General features: G+C 49.9%; 1 protein-coding gene across 1 annotated transcript in view; it reads right to left on the reverse strand.

Moving 5' to 3' along the window:
• Positions 1–16353, reverse strand: part of LOC144156122 (uncharacterized) — an 882723-nt gene that overhangs the window by 856858 nt on the left and 9512 nt on the right. The window lies entirely within an intron of this gene.

Below are 16353 nucleotides of genomic sequence, written 5' to 3' on the forward strand. Positions count from 1 at the left end.
GGATGGCGCAGCTTTCACAGAGAATTTAATTGAAGCTGTAGCTGTAGATGTCTAAACCATGGGAGGCACGCACATGAATTCTTATTGACTCCTATTTTCGCTCGAACAGATGCCTTTAAAAAACAGCTTTTCCCCCAGGACTGTTACAGACTGCAATTCTTTACCTCTTGATGTTTTAAAAACAAAAGATTTTGCAGAACCGTTACAGTGTCATGTTTTTTCAAGTTCATGTGGTCTGTCGTGTTGCTCTTGTAAAATATGCGCATAAGATGCAGGGTACGATGAATCGTTTCTGGTATATTTATTGTCTATGTTCTCTTTCGTACTCGTCTCATTCCTATGTTTTGTATAGCCCCTCCTGCTTGGGACAAAGTTTTCACTTGCAGTATCTGTAAATAAATCAAATAAATAAATAAATAGGCTTTTTCTTCTGTAGGCAAAGACAGAGAGGGTGTGCTGACGCAACCTTAATTTTCCTCGCTAACACAGACACAGAAAACCTCGAATATTTTTCTTTGCACTCGCGTCGTAAAGCTGCGCAGGACGCGTGTTCCCTGAAAGTCAGGCGTGCAAGAGCACCGCCGGCGGTGATAAGCCAAATGTCCTCTCGCCGCAAATGAACTTACGGCTGGGCGATGCTCTCGCAACCATTCATTAATGCAGCGCCCGCTCTGTCCGACGTAACATTTTCCACAATCTAGTGGAATCTTGTACACCACCCCGACTTTACATTCCACGAAGCGTGTGGTGTGCTTTGTTGTGCAGCCAGCCTTTCCAGCCTTTCCATACGTACACAACCTGTACCACCGCCTCAAGAAAGTGGCGGAAAGATGCGGCACCCAGGTTTTTTTTTCGGCGCCAGGCAAGCTTGCGCAAATGTGCAAAATTGTGAACAAAGAAGCTGGAAAGGCTGGCTGCACAACAAAGCACACCACACGCTTCGTGGAATGTAAAGTCGGGGTGGTATACTTGATTCCACTAGATTGTGGAAAATGCTACGTCATGCTACGTGATTCGTTCATGCAGAGGTCATGCAAAACCAGGCATTTCCCCGACTTAAATAGCGCGCACCTCGAAATGAAATTCACCGACACTCTACAAAATGCTACGCGCGTTGTTCTGCTGTTAACCACTGCGTTAACGGGTCGTGAGCAACGCCTGATGATGCCGAAGCACTGCAACGATTAACGAGAATTGTGGGCACACGTGTTTTCTCTCTCTCTCTCTCTCTCTCTCTCTCTCTCTCTCTCTCTCTCTCTCTCTCTCTCTCTCTCTCTCTCTCTCTCTCTCTCTCTCTCTCTCTCTCTCTCTCTCTCTCTCTCTCTCTCTCTCTCTCTCTCTCTCTCTCTCTCTCTCTCTCTCTCTCTCTCTCTCTCTCTCTCTCTCTCTCTCTCTCTCTTACAGAGCGCGTCGTCTTCACAACATGCCCCGATACACACTTCGGTGGCCGATGTGCGACACTGGCAGCATTTCCAAACCCTTGATGAACCGGCCGGCCCTCAGGGGTGTAAACGTTGATTTTGCTAATAAAACATGAGCACAATGACGTGGGGTTGAATAGCACGTCCAAGGCGGTAGCAGTAGAATGCCGCCGGAATTCTATAAGGGGCACTGTGCGCGATCAGGGTAACCGGCTGTGGAGGCTGGCACAAGCACCGTGCACTGCAGGACAAGCGAGGTCAGACGCTGTCTGGAGCACCCGCCCGCACTGCGGCTGGCCAGTGCCCAGGCCTGCCGTCGCAGGCCGTCTGTTTCCATTTCGACTGGGCTCTCCCTCACCGACTGGCCGGCCAACCCCGTCGCGGTGTGGCAGTGCAGTTATGGAGCGGCCGTGTGTTGCTTTCCGCACTCCGCGCTCAAACATCCGCATTATGCCTTCGCGAGGTTTGCGAAACACAATTAAACGCTAGAAATACAGCCCCAGAGAGTGCCACGTATGTGTGTACGCGTGTATGAACTGTATAACCCTACTAACTTCTTAGTACTACATCTAGAACAATGATAACAGTAATAGTAACAGGGAATAGAAGCAGCACGACGTGTCAGATCCGCCCCTAAGATGTGTCTCACGCTGCACATGCAACCACAGCACCTGCCTGCTCACCTCGCCTAATCCTAAATCATCCCTCTGTGTTTTTTTTTACTAATTTAATATGATGGTTTTCCCGCTGCTATAAGTAACTGCTGCATCATCGGGCGCACTGTTCCGCCTCTCTGTCCCGTTATAACCGACATGTGGCTGCTTGTACGGAATCGGACACAAACTACGATCTCGACAGAAGAGCGCTTTCTCCGTACCAAATTGGGTGGCCCCTGACCAGACCGCCTGGACACATAGTCGCATCTTCGGCAGCCAAGACGCCACCCGGTCGGCCCGAGATCCTTAGGCGCGCAGACGAATCTTGACCTCCGCGCGCTGTTTTTTTTGTTTTGTTTTTTTTTTCTTTTTTTCTCGCGACCATAAATACGTGTCCTAGAGGGGCCCGACAAGCGCGCGCGTGCCAAGGCATGCAGGGCCACTGTTCCTCCCCGGCCGCCAGCTAGCTGTTTTGCCGCCAAGCCGCGGGCTGGAGCGCTCATTCGGAACATGTTTCCCGCTGTCCAAACAAACACGCTCTGGTGCAGAAAAACAGCGCGCACAAGGGACACAGTGGCCCGACGCGGCACCACCCAGTCGCCGCGCCAGACGTGCTGTACGTACGAGGCGAGATTTAGCCGCGCTCGCCCCCTATGCAGTCAAGCGCATCTGCTGGGGTTTAACGCGCGGTACGCGGGAACGTGCGCGAGCCTGGCACGCTTCCGCTTTCGGGCAGGGCGGCAAGGGGCACTGAACTTGATGAAGAACGATCGATATACAATGCCGAACCATTTTTTGATTGGGCCTTAACCGAATAATTTCTACGTTCGGGGGTACAAAGTCAGTCCCAGGCCTTGTTATCGCTCCACGTTCTCGCGGACTCGTAATCTTCAGCATCGTGGCTTTGTGGTTCCTGTTATGTTTGGACTGGCGCATTTGGCATGGTTTTGGCATGCATGCAGCCTACACCCTCCCCCCCTCCCCCGGGGGGGGGGGGTCTTTAAAAGAATACTGCAGCCCACAGTAGTGCCGCACCCCGCCCTTTGGGGCCAAACTCTACCGTTGAAAACTCAAGCCCCCCCCCCCCCCCCCCCCCCATATATGGTGGTCACTCTGGACCCGCCCCTGCTTATGGCCATGGCTTGAACATCTGCGATTCTTCACGTCGTCCACTCGCGGACACCGAAAAGGCACTTTGAGGACTTACAATTGGAAACAAAATCACAGGCATACAGCAATGACGAAACTGTGAAAGTAGCTTCGTTTATTGCAGTTAAATAACGTAGTTGCAATGTCATTAACCTCAAAAAAATTATTACATTCCTTTTTTGCTTGTGTTTAAAAAACTAGCAGCTATCATCCTTTGTTACGCTTATCACGTGCTGTCTGTATACCTTTTAAAGGGGTCTGTGTTTTTGTATCCGGCTTTATTTGAACGGCCATCGCTGCTGGGATCGAATCCAGCATTGGCTTGTGGTATTTGCTAAACTTTTACTCGTGTCTTTGTTAGCCCCCCTTACTCAATGCCCTCGCTAAGGGCCTGTAAGGTATCTGTAAATAAATAAATAAATAAATAAATAAATAAATAAATAAATAAATAAATAAATAAATAAATAAATAAATAAATAAATAAATAAATAAAGTCATTTGGCTCAGCAGCCCACCGCCTTAGCCACTTGCTACCGCGGTGGGTTAATCAGAGCAAAAAATTACAGCAAATATATGAAATAATGTTTTAGACCATCACTAGAAAATTAACCGGATATTGTTATTCTGACATTATTAATAAATGTACTAGCCCATTTTGTGCCCGATAGAGACGCACCGTAAGCGCACCCAGAAAGGCAGAAGTCAAGAAAGCGGGCAGTACAAGTGCTGCACGGTGTCTGGCATACCGAAAAATTCGCAATTTGGTATCGTGCTCTTCATACCACTTCTCCATTAGGACCTGGGGCACAGGTCCAACAAAGTTGCTCTCAAAAGGGCCCTGAAACATGTTTCGGACATGGACTCGGGCCAGGTCATGCTCAAGCTCTCCTCATGGACTTGTGAGCCGAACTTCGCTCTCTCCCAAACACCGGGAAGCTAGCAATTGCGCTGCAAAGTTTGCCTCCCTTTTTCTTGACTCGTTTCGCCTTCCTCCCCGGCGCGCGCTTCATGCCCACTCCTGCTCGTCACGCAGCAACGATCCCCGCCATTGGTCAGCAGCCATTTTCGTGCGCTTCTCTTTTTGCCCGAGCGTCGTCCTTGCATCGTCTGCTTTCCGTCGGTGCCGTCCCTTTTGCTTAATTAGCACGCTTACAGAGCTATCGCGGCCGTCTGTATCTAACCTTTGTTAAGGCATCTTCGCCATGACGCAAGACACGCGGACCTTGTGGAGAAAAACCACGCATGCTCATTTGCGAGTCACCGCTGCGACCATTCAAGCATTCGCTCCAGCAGTGCGGGCACCGAGCCGTTCGATGAGCCGAGCTTTTGCCGCGCTCCCCGCGAGGGCAAAAAGAGTGGATTGCGCAAATGTACTTACAAAAACACTAACTGCTACAGGCGGCCCCCGACATCCTCCCTCTGCGTTTCCGCCACACGCTGCGGCAACTTGAGGTGTTCGTTGACCTGCCCTTTGGCCGCTTCGGCGAAGCGCGGGAATTGCCAAATGCAACTAAGGTGCTCGGCACAGCAGAACTTGGTTTCTGTTCGCAGTTACGCCGCAAAGAGGCCGCTAACACCCAACCAGAGTCATTATAGGAGCAGAACTTCTTTGCGCGCTCAACGCATGTTGCAACCACGCCGCCCACACCACGCTCAAGCGGAAGTGATTCGCCGACTCTCGCAGGACCCGGCCGGTCACCCACCGGTCCGAGCCAGCCCAGCGGTGCCGTCCACAGCACTGCAACCGGTGCGAAGAGGGTAGGGGGAGGGGCAATAACACACGCTCTTTGGATGCGTACTGTCTTCGTTGGTATATACTATTGTCACTAGCAAAATCTAGCGCGAAATGGTTACTCGAAGTGTGCCATGCGGAACCAACTCCGCCTTGGATGGGAAAAGGCCTGCGCGCTGCCTTCTCCGCAAACGATACAGCATCCCGTCGGTCACTGTCTCTGAAATCTGATGCTATCTTAGACGGCAACCAATGGAAATGCGCAATCAGACCAACAGTGTGGCTTTTTCAATCCTGGCCTTTTTGTTGAGCTGATGTTAGCGGAACCCCGTGTGCTTTTTAGCGGCAGCGGAGGGCGCTTCACGAAACCTTCAAAATAACCGCTCCATTTTCAACCAAAGACCTGCAACGACGCCTCCGTGTATTGTAGTGTTTGAGGCCTGGTAAGATAGGCTGAAATGCAAACGCAGCTGCCGACTCCATTAGGCTCCGTCACGTTAATCCCTCCAGAATAATCATTTCATAAATGTGCCTGCTGAGGACGTACGCAAGCACAAGTGTCACAGCACAACACTGACATTGGGGCGCAAGCTGAAAGGTTGATAAAACGGCTCCTCTTACGATCACTGCTGATACGGACGACGCCAGATGCCGCCAACGAGGCAAAATAAGATTCGCGCAACCCTATTCCCGCAGTCTTTACGTTATTTTTTCGCATTGAGTTGGCGGAAGATTCCTTCGCTTAATTCCCAGAAAGAAAAGAAAAATCTCACGTGCTTAAATCTCACGTGATATAAACCTTCAACTTTGACATTGACAGCAATTATCTGTCAGAAGTCATTGTTTGGGAAAAAAACAACGAGAGCGTGATATTAGAACAATGTAAAACGCAAATGTCAAGATTGGTTTGAGTCAGGTTGGCCTCCGTTCATTTTCCGTGTTCACGGGGAAACAGCAGCTGACAGCCACGTGTGTCTGATCAATACAACCGCAGCGGGGAAGTTACCCCTGCTACGCTAAAGCAACCCCCTTTCGTTGAGGAAGTAGAGAATCTAAAAAGAGGCATGCGATCCGACACAGTGAGAATCCCAATTAAAGTGAACCAGTGCGAATATCCCAACAACGGCCGTGCTCCCTCCAAATAAGTATGTCTCATTTTCTCTTCTTGTTGTGCCGCTAACATCCTCGTGATGTTTAAATCAAGGCTATTTCCTTTAATTTGGCTCCCCTGCGCCAAAATGATTCCACGGTAAGTATAAAACTCCCATGCCCACAAAAGACTCTCCACATCTGACATTGCGTTCCCGTTCTCGCGAAAATAATAAAAAAATAAGAACCAATATTTTTACCTTTTCAATGCGACAAGAGCGGCGTTATTAAAAGACACCTGCCAGATTAGAATGGCCGCCTTGCCTGAATCGTTCATCCTTCCTCCTTTTGTTTCCTTTTGTGCAGGCGGCTTCTCGACCCCAGTGCGGACTAGTCGCCAGGTGACCTTGGGCGCGGCACGGGCGCAGTCGTACCAGGGGACCGCCTGCTTGAAAGGTCACAAAATAACGCTCGATGATTAAAGCCCATTCGCTCATCGAGCTGTCCCTTTTCACAACAGCCATGCCAGGAAATGAAGCTTTAACTGCAGGGGCACTCCGCGCGCGCTGCTTTGTTTCTTCTTCACTCACTTCCCCCTTCTTATCAGATCAGCGGGCTGATGCGTGTACGAGTAGCTGTAAACGAACACGGCTTTCGTCGATACTCGTATAGCGGGGGAAATTGCAAAACAAGGGAGCTTTTTTGAGTGTGTGTCAGTCGATTCTTGCGGAGAACGCTTACGAGTGTGCTTGCCTTTTGCCTGTGGTGCTCTGCCGCAATGAGAAGGGGATAACGAAGAACTGATAAGAAAGCGCAGAGGGGACGAGCGAAATAAAGCGGACGCGGCGCGGCGGCGGCGGCGGTCGAGCGTGTAGCGCGACTCGCGACGTGAAAGCGCCCAGGATCAGCGGACGACGTCGACAACGCGTGCCGTACGCGGGGAGGATCCTTCTCAATACGGAACCCCGTCTGGCGGAACGGCTGGGCAGGTAATTAAGTCGAGCACCCAATTAAAGACAAATGATGGAGCCCCGGCCATCTCGGCGAAACGCGCTCGCGGGTCGCACCGCCTCCCTCACTGAAAGTCGAAGCTCCGGAAATCGGCCGCAGCGGCTGGTGATGCTGCTGCTGCCGCCGCCGTTGTCGCGTGCGCGAACGTACCAGCGAGAATCGAGCCTGGAGAAGCAATCACGGCAGATCGCGCACGAGAGATACCGGAGAAAACTTACGCTTCGGGAATCCGAGACATCATGCATAGTTCGACCTGAAGATAATGGTACGCGACCTTGGGAAAATCATGATTTAAGCAGCAACATTCTCTTCTCCTTCAGCCCTCAAGTGCATCACATTTGCTTACGACAGGAATCACAAGATCGAAACAGTAGCTTGTTTACTAATTATAAGTAACTGCAGTGAAGGAGTTCGACTTAGTATTACCGTTTTATGGATGCGCTTAGAATTTATTGAAGAGGGATCGCGCCTTTGTTTCTTTTTTTCTTTTTTTTCGCGGCGCACATCGCGCAGCTGTAACAGCTTCAATAGAAGCGCCATAAGAGAGAATGCTTTGAAGTTTGTTCACGGAATATTGACTTGACTCAAGCGCGTAAATATGCCTTGAATAAGGCATTAGGGTGTCTCGTTTCAACTAAAATCAGATTTTATGATATAGTTAATTTTCTTCGGCCTGCACCACCCCAATTAGAAGCACGTCTACAGAACGTAGGTGCTGACTAATGTACTCGGCAAGCTGAGAGCTAAGGCATTTCTCTCCTAGCAGGAGTGGTAGGATTGGGCATGCTTACTAAATATTACTAGCAGCAAGCTCATGCGATGTGTTTTAGAATAGCCACACAAGTAGTCCGACTACACTCCTCAACCGTACGTTCCAGCGGCATTTTTCCGGGCCACCGAGCAGTATTGCTGCGCCATTCCTGACTACGCGGCACTCGCCCCGGCTAGCAGAAAGGTACGCGCATTCTTTCTGCCCTGCTTCTAAAAAGTTTCTCAATCAAGACGCGCTTCTTTTTGATGCACACAAGTCGCGCCAGCGGACTGTCCCCACCGCTACTTGATGACCGTGCGACCATCCTCACTGACACCTCGTGCAAGCCGTGTCTCAGCTGGAACCGGTTGACGGGCGCACTGGTTTTTGCGAATGAAATCTTTATTTCAAACGCAATGGGAATTCTAAATTAACAGAATGCAGCTCAGCTTCGTTAGACACAAATTTTGCCTCAGATGCGGGTAGGGTTTTCTTTGGCTCGAAAACTTTATATTATTTGACTTTTTCCGACGTGCTATAGAAATCGGTGTGCCTATATTTCGGCTAGTTCTAGGGCAGCTGTTTCTATTGAATATGTTTATCATTTATAAGTTCCTATGAAATGAAGATTACTTGAACGTAGCTCCAAAAAAGGACTCCAGGAGGATGGCGGCAAGAAACCGACACCAAGAAATTGACGACAAGAAATAAACACGAAAGAATCGTTGCCAAGGGGTACTCGAAAAGCTGCTGAGGTTCGCCAATATATGCTCGACCTATCAAAAATGTATTCGGGTGAGCGGTGTGTTTTCTCTTATGTATGGTGATTGCCTCGTCGGCCGCCAGTGGCCGCAGTGCCCGTTTGTCCTGCAAAACAGCCTCGGCGAGTGGCTCAGTGAGTGCTCCAGTGCAGGAGCGGGCGGGACGACCAAAACGCAGTGTCCCGGGAGGCCTGTGTCGATCAAAGATTCAGGGAAGCGTGCACTCACGCGCGAGACTTGAATGGAGAAGCTGAACTGCAGGGGAGCATTGCCGGACGCAGAGATAAGTTTCAGTATCATTGTTTATTTGAATACTTGCAGTGCAATAATCGTCGCCATATGCATCGAAGAGGTCGTCGTCGTCTTCGCGGTGAGTGGTGAATGCAAAGTCATCCTCAGCATTCTAGACTGCCACCAGCTCAACTGGGGGAGCTTGCACTAAGTGACGAAAGGCTTGCACCACAGCGAAGTTGCGGGATTTCGTTCTACGTGAGCACCAAAGACACATCACCACGAATTTGTGCAAGTTTGAAATTGTTGATGTACATGTTCCTCCGTTCCTTTGCACTGCGGTAGTAGTAGTCATCGTCATACGCATCAATATCGATGCCACCCATTACATGCGCGGTAGCGCTTAACGACAGCGCTGGAGTTTTCTTTTCTTTTTTCTAAAGCCACTGCTCGAGCCGGGGACTCGGCGATCACCGCGAGGCACGCGCTCACGAGCGCTCGGCATTCTCTTGGTATTCTTTCCTGCAACATCGAACTTACGGCTTGTAGAACAGTTACGCTGCTAAAAAGGAGGCGTCGCTCTAAACATGAATCTACTAGCATGTAAATTTAACCCTCGCCGTAGCGCAGGCACTGTGCGTACTCCTACGCTCCGGCTGTTTACAGGATTGTTTGTTTAAAAAAACAGCAGTTTATTTATTGGCTGAATAAGTTATTATTATTATTATTATTATTATTATTATTATTATTATTTGTAGTAGTAGCAGTAGTAGTAGTAGTATCACCACCACCATCATCATCATCATCATTTGTTGTGGCTTCTCTCATCAGCCTAAACCTGCGTACTGTGGAAGCAGAGAGAGAGGGGGGCACTTCATTGAGCCGTCTGTGGTCTAAGGGGCTCTAGTAGCCCCCAGTTTGTGCCGCGAGGCAACTTCGGTAGCTCTGCCGAACAAGGCCGTTTGCAACTCTATAGGTCTGAGCTCAGCACCTCTTCCAAGTGCTCGTCGGAGGAAATTCTAGGAAAGGGTCTTCGGGGAGGGTGGCGAGGGCACGGCGTATAGGGCGCATTGCGTACAGAAGTGTAGTGAGGGGTGGATAAGGTAAAGTTTTGCGGGATTGGGAAATGCGATTGTCTGGAGATGACACCGTGTCGGTTCTTGGGAATGGCTGAGTTGGGTATTGGCAGGAAGTATCTACGGCGAGCGAGGCGATAATGGGTGGTAATTTCATTGTACGTAAAGCCTGTTCTTGGCAAAACTAGCAGTAGAAGTGGTAGTATGTGTGTTGTAGTGGCGCAAGGGCGTCGAGGGCAAAGAGCGCCATCGGTCAGATCTGACCGCGTCGTAGTGAACGTGACTGGCCCGACTCGAAGGAGGAGGAGGGGGGATGAATGACTTTGTAGAGTAGTCAGTCCCAGGGAAGAGTCCGCGTCCGGCTTCTTGGGCACTCTTCACCAGTCAAAGCTGGTCGTCAGGGTCCGAGCTGAACAATGCTTTCTCCCAGTGCTCAGGAGAGGGGGAAGGGCAAGAGGCGTATGACTTATCCTTCTCACATTACATGCTTCTTAGTGAGCATATATTTTAATTGATCTGTATGTCGCAATTACGTTTTTCTTTTGTATATGACAGTTGGTTCATGCTGCATTGTATGTAGAGTAGGCATGGTCCAGGCTGTTTGTGCGCCATTGTTTTCGTGTTGCTTTTTGTGTGCGCCAGTACGAATGCTGATTGGCTGTCCGTGCGCACATTAATAAACTATTGATTGATGGATTGATTGGTTGATATTTTTGCCGAACCATCAAAGCAATCAAAGGGAAGCAATTAGCTCTGGAGACGCGCTTGCGAGAGCTCATTCCCTGCCTGTGGCAAGCCTCCTCAGTGCAGGTAAATGCCATCCGGGAAAAATGTTCCAATTGTGAGCAACCCGTTCCCCGCGTTATCACCGCGCACGCGAAGCGGAAAGCGAAAAGGACGGCCGAGGCAGCGCACGGAGCCACAGAAATAGGAATGGCATGCCGGCGTTTTGAGGCCGATTAATCTCCATTTTCGGGCAAACAGCTTCGTTCGCTCCCCTTCAGAATTTACGGTGCACGCCGCTGCGGCGCCTTCTTTTTATACTCGTCTCTGCCCCCGCGCTTCCCGGCGGTCCTCCAGAAGCGCGTCCAGAGAAACGTATTCACGGGCGCACGATTTCAGCGTAGAAGCGCAGCAGCGTTTACGCTCTTCACGTTGTTAGAGCGCCAATGCTCTCGCCCAAACACATACGCCCACATTTCTCTTCCTGATTTCGGCCGGAATGCCGGGAACGCGAAAGAAAAATAATGGAACGGGTCCAGTCGACGCGTCTCGAATGGAAAGGTAAACAGAACTGGGAACAGCGAGCCCTCCCCGCGGCACGTGCGTTGCGAACCCGGCCTTATCTCATTAGGGCTACATAGGGCGAAAAGTACGCCGACGCAACAACCCGACGTCAGAGAATTCTTTTTGCGGCTGGGTGTTTTCTTGACGCATATCTCTTCGTATCTCACTTCGGCCCTCGCTCGGAGAAGACGGCGAGAAATTTTCTGGAGGCTGAAACCCGAGAGTTTCTACATGTCGCAACAAGTACATCGAAAGCCAAAAACGTGGGCGAAATGAAGAGGGCCCCTTAGAACTCCTTGTGATATAGGGAATTGGGAAACATTACCGTCCAAATGGTGGTGGCGGTACCAGTGAGATGGCTCATACCCACTCAGGGGGATTGGCCAGGAAATGGATGCCTTACCGAAAGAAACTATGTAGCTTTGGGGGGGGGGAAATAAAATTATTTAAGTATTAGAACAAATCAGCAGTATACGTGACTAGAGAAATAAGAGTCAGAAAATTATAGACATTAGTAAATCAACGTAAAAATCACCCTTGCATGAAAATAGAAAGTAAGAATGCCGACTGTGTCCTCTCAGTATCATCGTCGTCATCGCGCTTTCCCGTTTGCGTCGTTTTCTTCTTCGCTTAGTTACGACTTGACCACCGAGAGCCTTCGCCGATCGTCCTTGTTAGGCATATGTCTAGGTTTAACGCTGCCATGCATGGCGCTGAGTACGAGCAACGTCAAACTAACTGTTCGTCAAGCTGCGGGTACCCGTCTGAGAGGTTGGAGCTCAAAGCGTAACGTTGGTCCTAACGTCACCTCAGGTCGGCAAGTACCAGCGTTCTCACGGCCTTTAGTTCGCACTACGAACTACTTGCGCGCCCCATCTGTTGGGGCAGCACCGTAGGGTCGCAGGTTTCATCGGATGCCGCTTGATGGCGCTACAAATGTCGATGCGGCACATACCCGAGTTCGCATCGCCAAGTAAAGAGGGCATTTGGCGGGAGTGTACTTTGCTACACGCCTAATTGCTACTTTTGACTTAGCGTGCTCCAATTACTCGTGTAGGCCTCAGTACGCGTCTCTGGTGCACGTCTTTAAACAAAGGCGACGCGCACTCACTGGTTCCACTTTTGGTCAACTGGGGTCACCGTGCTCGTCCGGAATTCCGGAGGTTAGATTCCAGTCCGCACACCAAGTTCACCCAGTTTTCTTTACAAATCAATTGTACTTTTATTCTCTTTCCATCGTCGGTCATTTTTTATGTGCCATTTCTTGCTTGCGACCAAGTACGGCGGACTTTCGACGCACCAAGTCAACTAAGGCATTCTCATTGGAAATGCCTGCGGCATGAAGCGAGTTTCGCGGCCATGCTGGTGGCGCGCTGCCAGCGCTGCGTTGGCAGCGCACCGCCGGCTAGTACGCGCTTACGCCGAAAAAACAAGTCTGTTTTGTTGAACCTGCAGGCCCACATATATTATCTCCCGCGGGCAAGAATAACTGGCAGCAACGGCACAACAGTGGTTGGAGCCGTGTCCGCTGCACTGTTGACGCCGCTTCCACCGTCTACCTCACAGTGAATGGAGCTGCAGGAGTGCAGAACAGTGTGTGTTTCCATGGCACGCTAAAGCGGCAGGCACTGCCAAACGATGCGGTGTGACCAGCTCTGCCAAACAAGGCAAGCGTCTGTCTGCGACACTTGGTTTCGTCCCAACCCTATCACTCTGTGAGCCATCAACCGGCCGATATGCCGTCCCGTTTCCAAGCAAAGCGGCGCATTTTCATGTTGCCGGCACACCACAGGTGTTGTAGTGATGGTTATCGCGTTAATTAGAGGTCGTGCAGAATAAAACATTCATTTTCACAATTTACCCATGATTATTGCTGCACGCTGCCTTAATATTAAGGGAGCAATGAGGGGAAGTCATTAAGGGCGAAAGTGGCGTCGGGGCAATGCAACAATGTGTAGCTCCTGCGATATAATTACTCATCTGCTGTCACCTCGTTGCACTGCAAAATTAGCGATAATCTGCCTCGTTTACGGGTGAAATAAGGCCCCTCGTGGTTGGCCACACTGTGTTGAAAGAGATCTTGTAACGAGGCTGACAAACGCTTTGATGCGTTTACAATGCCTGGTACCGGTAAAAGATCTATAGTTATCACCTGCAAGATGACTGCCAACAGGTAACTGATGCCCACTCAGTCCCACTGATAACACGAATATTAGCATTGCAGCTGACATGAGCACAGGCATCAGTGGATGTTTGTATGTCAACCTCTGTTTTTCGGTACATCGCCGGTGGTCTATAGAGCGAAAATCAAAGGGTAGCCATGCTTTATGAGTAGTTACCTAACATTTATCGAGTGGTATGTATTGCATTCTCCCACAGTTCGTATTGGTTGTCAACTCTTGCAATACAGGCAGCATTCGCTGTCGCCTTTTAACTAGGCTCCTCAGAAACGCACCCTTCGCTCTAAACTGTTGCACCTGAAAGCGAAAAACATGCATACATTTTTCTTTTGTTTATCGTTCCTCGCCACCGGGAAGTAAAAGAACAGAATGCGTCAGCATGCAGGAATGAAAAACAACTGCCGACTTCGGGGGAAAAAAAATAAAGAAAAAAGATGAGCGCCAGCAGATAAAATGTTGTTCGCTATCCAACTCCTTGGGTGTCACGACCTTTAATTTCCATAAAATATCATGGGATGATTCTCAAAACAGACATCGCAGCTATAGAAGACTTACTATTTCAAAAAGGAAAGCGCCGCGGGAACAAACGCAGGCCACTCTCCGTCCCGCTGCGTGAGCTCTTTTCTTGTTTCCCACGTTCTCAGCAATAAGTATTTTCCCCCAATTCTAATTGAAAGGGCGTTGAAAAACTGGACCTATTATGCCCCAGTGATCGGGACAGCTTGAATAGCGAATCGCTCTTCTTTGTTCCTCGCGCTGCTGGAGTGTCCGTTCGAAAAGCCTCGAGATTCGGCGCGACCTCTGCAGGCTGTTCCGGGTGAGCAGTTCTTAATTAAGCTCGAGCGACGCGCCTGTTCACTTAAACTCTGCCCGCGGTCTCCCCTCTGCCCTCAATTCTTCCCCATCGGGCCTCTCGGCGGCGGCTCCGCGCAGTCCCGGGCGAGACCAGCTCGCCAGCTGAAGTGCGGAATGCGCAGACGGGAAGCGTCGGGACTGTAGCGAGCCGAACGCACTTCTTTGGCGCGCTGAGCAGTAGGCAATGAAGCGGACCCCTTCCGCCACGTCATTTGCGGCATATTTTGCTGAGCCCGTTTCCTAAATCTCTCCTCGCACCGGCATCATACTGTCACGTAACCAAGGGCGACCCAGGTTTCCTTCAAGGAACAAAAGTTAATGGGAGAGAACTCGTGCTCCGCTAAGAACTCAAAAAACACACAAGCGGCGAAGGAGCAGTCAACAAAACGACGTGCACGGACAAGTGTCGGCGAATCGAATGCCGCTGTGCTTGCCTTGCGAGCATTTATCCTCCGGCGTTATTCCTACGAGAGCCATCGAATCAGATCAAGAACATTGGCGATCGACGGCGAGCATTGTATTCTAGCGGCGACAGACGATACACTCTGCCTGTGAAATTAGATAGCCTGTGCGGAATACAAAAAGAAAGATACGGAAGTGCGCGCTTCCGGAACTTCTAGCTTAGATAAGACAGCTGGGCGCGGCAAGACGCGAGCAACAAAACACACAAAAAGCTTTACCAACACTTCCTAATGAAGGTCGAGGGAGACGCGAAAGCTTTCACACGTCAACACTGCGTCCAAAGCGCATCAAAAGTGCGTCGAAACCTTCGCTAAAAGTTCATCCAACCTTCACTGAAAGTGCGTCCAATAGATTGTCAAACCTTGCAGGACCCAAATCGCAAACGAAGAACGAACCCATGCGACCATTTTTCGCTCATCTACGAACAATCTTAGTGTACAGCAATACGTGGGTTATGAGATAAAGGTGCACTGTTGTAGTCTTTCTTCGTGATCGATGCGTGTGTTGTCTTATCTAGAACCTTTCCTTTTTAGCGATTTTGAAGTAACCGTTTTGACACGACGGAAGCCCGGTTTCGCGCATGCGCGGTGTGTCCAGGGATCTTATCCCAGATTTTCGGTCGACAAACCGCTCTATGGGGAAATGCATTAGTATTTTGACAGGACGCTACCAGTCCCACTAATGAGGATTTCACTTAAATAAACAAACCAGAGGGTTAGTTCGCGGCAATTTCAAAGATGTTTGCATTTTACCGTGCCACAACACCCCTTTTTAGATACTTTTGTTCCTTTCTTTCGGCACCCTAATTCAGTAATATCGAACAGCACTGTGACAGCGGTTATAACAAACTTACTTCTGTCTCACCTCCTGCTAAATACTCGCGTTACAACTCCATTATTGCCGCTTTCCTAGCAGCTAAACTAGATATATTTTATTACCACTCGTGCAGGAAGCCACCTTCGAGGTCACGCTGTTAGCTGGTAAAGAGCGACAGAATTACTTGAAGCCCGATGGGCCACAGCAGCGCACGTATCTGTCCCTTATAGGGAAACCCCATTCATCGCCGCAAATATTCTTCTCGCTCACCGGTTTCGTTCTTTTAAGGGAAGTTTTGTTCATCTTAACTTCCTCTCGCCTAAATTAACTTCAGTAACAGCTACCGGTAGCTAGTTTTACGCTTTACAGCAGCCGCAGTCGCAGTCGCAGCCGCATTACACCAGCATTCAGCTCTCAAGCTCCGCCATAGTTGGCAGGTTATCAGATTTGCATTCCTTGGCGAATTTAATCAGAGATTTCCATATAAACTTAGAAGTTCGTCGGTTCGTTTTATTATTTTCATTAAAAGGGCCAACGTCACGTGGGGTTTTAATGCAATCCTGCAAACAACGAGTTCTCGATGGGGCCTCTCAGTTCTCAACAGAGCCATTCACGGACTCGGTAAAGTTCTGGACGAAATGCTTGACAGAGCGTGACTATTCGTGCCGGAGCTCATCGTCGACAGTCCGCCGACAAATTTCAAGCAGCCTCCTCGCTTCGGGCCATTGAGAGAGAGAGTCGGCATGCCCACAGGATCGTATCTTCGGCTGCGCGGATAATAAAGCTCCCCACTGGCTACGCCGAACCGTAATGTCTGCGGCCAAACGTATAAAGCCCAGAGAACCTCCGCGCCATTTCAGAGGATTATCGGCGTTC

This window comes from Haemaphysalis longicornis, unplaced genomic scaffold (assembly GCF_048455015.1).
Source record: "Haemaphysalis longicornis isolate Haplotype H1 unplaced genomic scaffold, Haemaphysalis longicornis Haplotype H1 scaffold_1, whole genome shotgun sequence".
Classification (NCBI taxonomy): Eukaryota; Metazoa; Arthropoda; class Arachnida; order Ixodida; family Ixodidae; genus Haemaphysalis; species Haemaphysalis longicornis.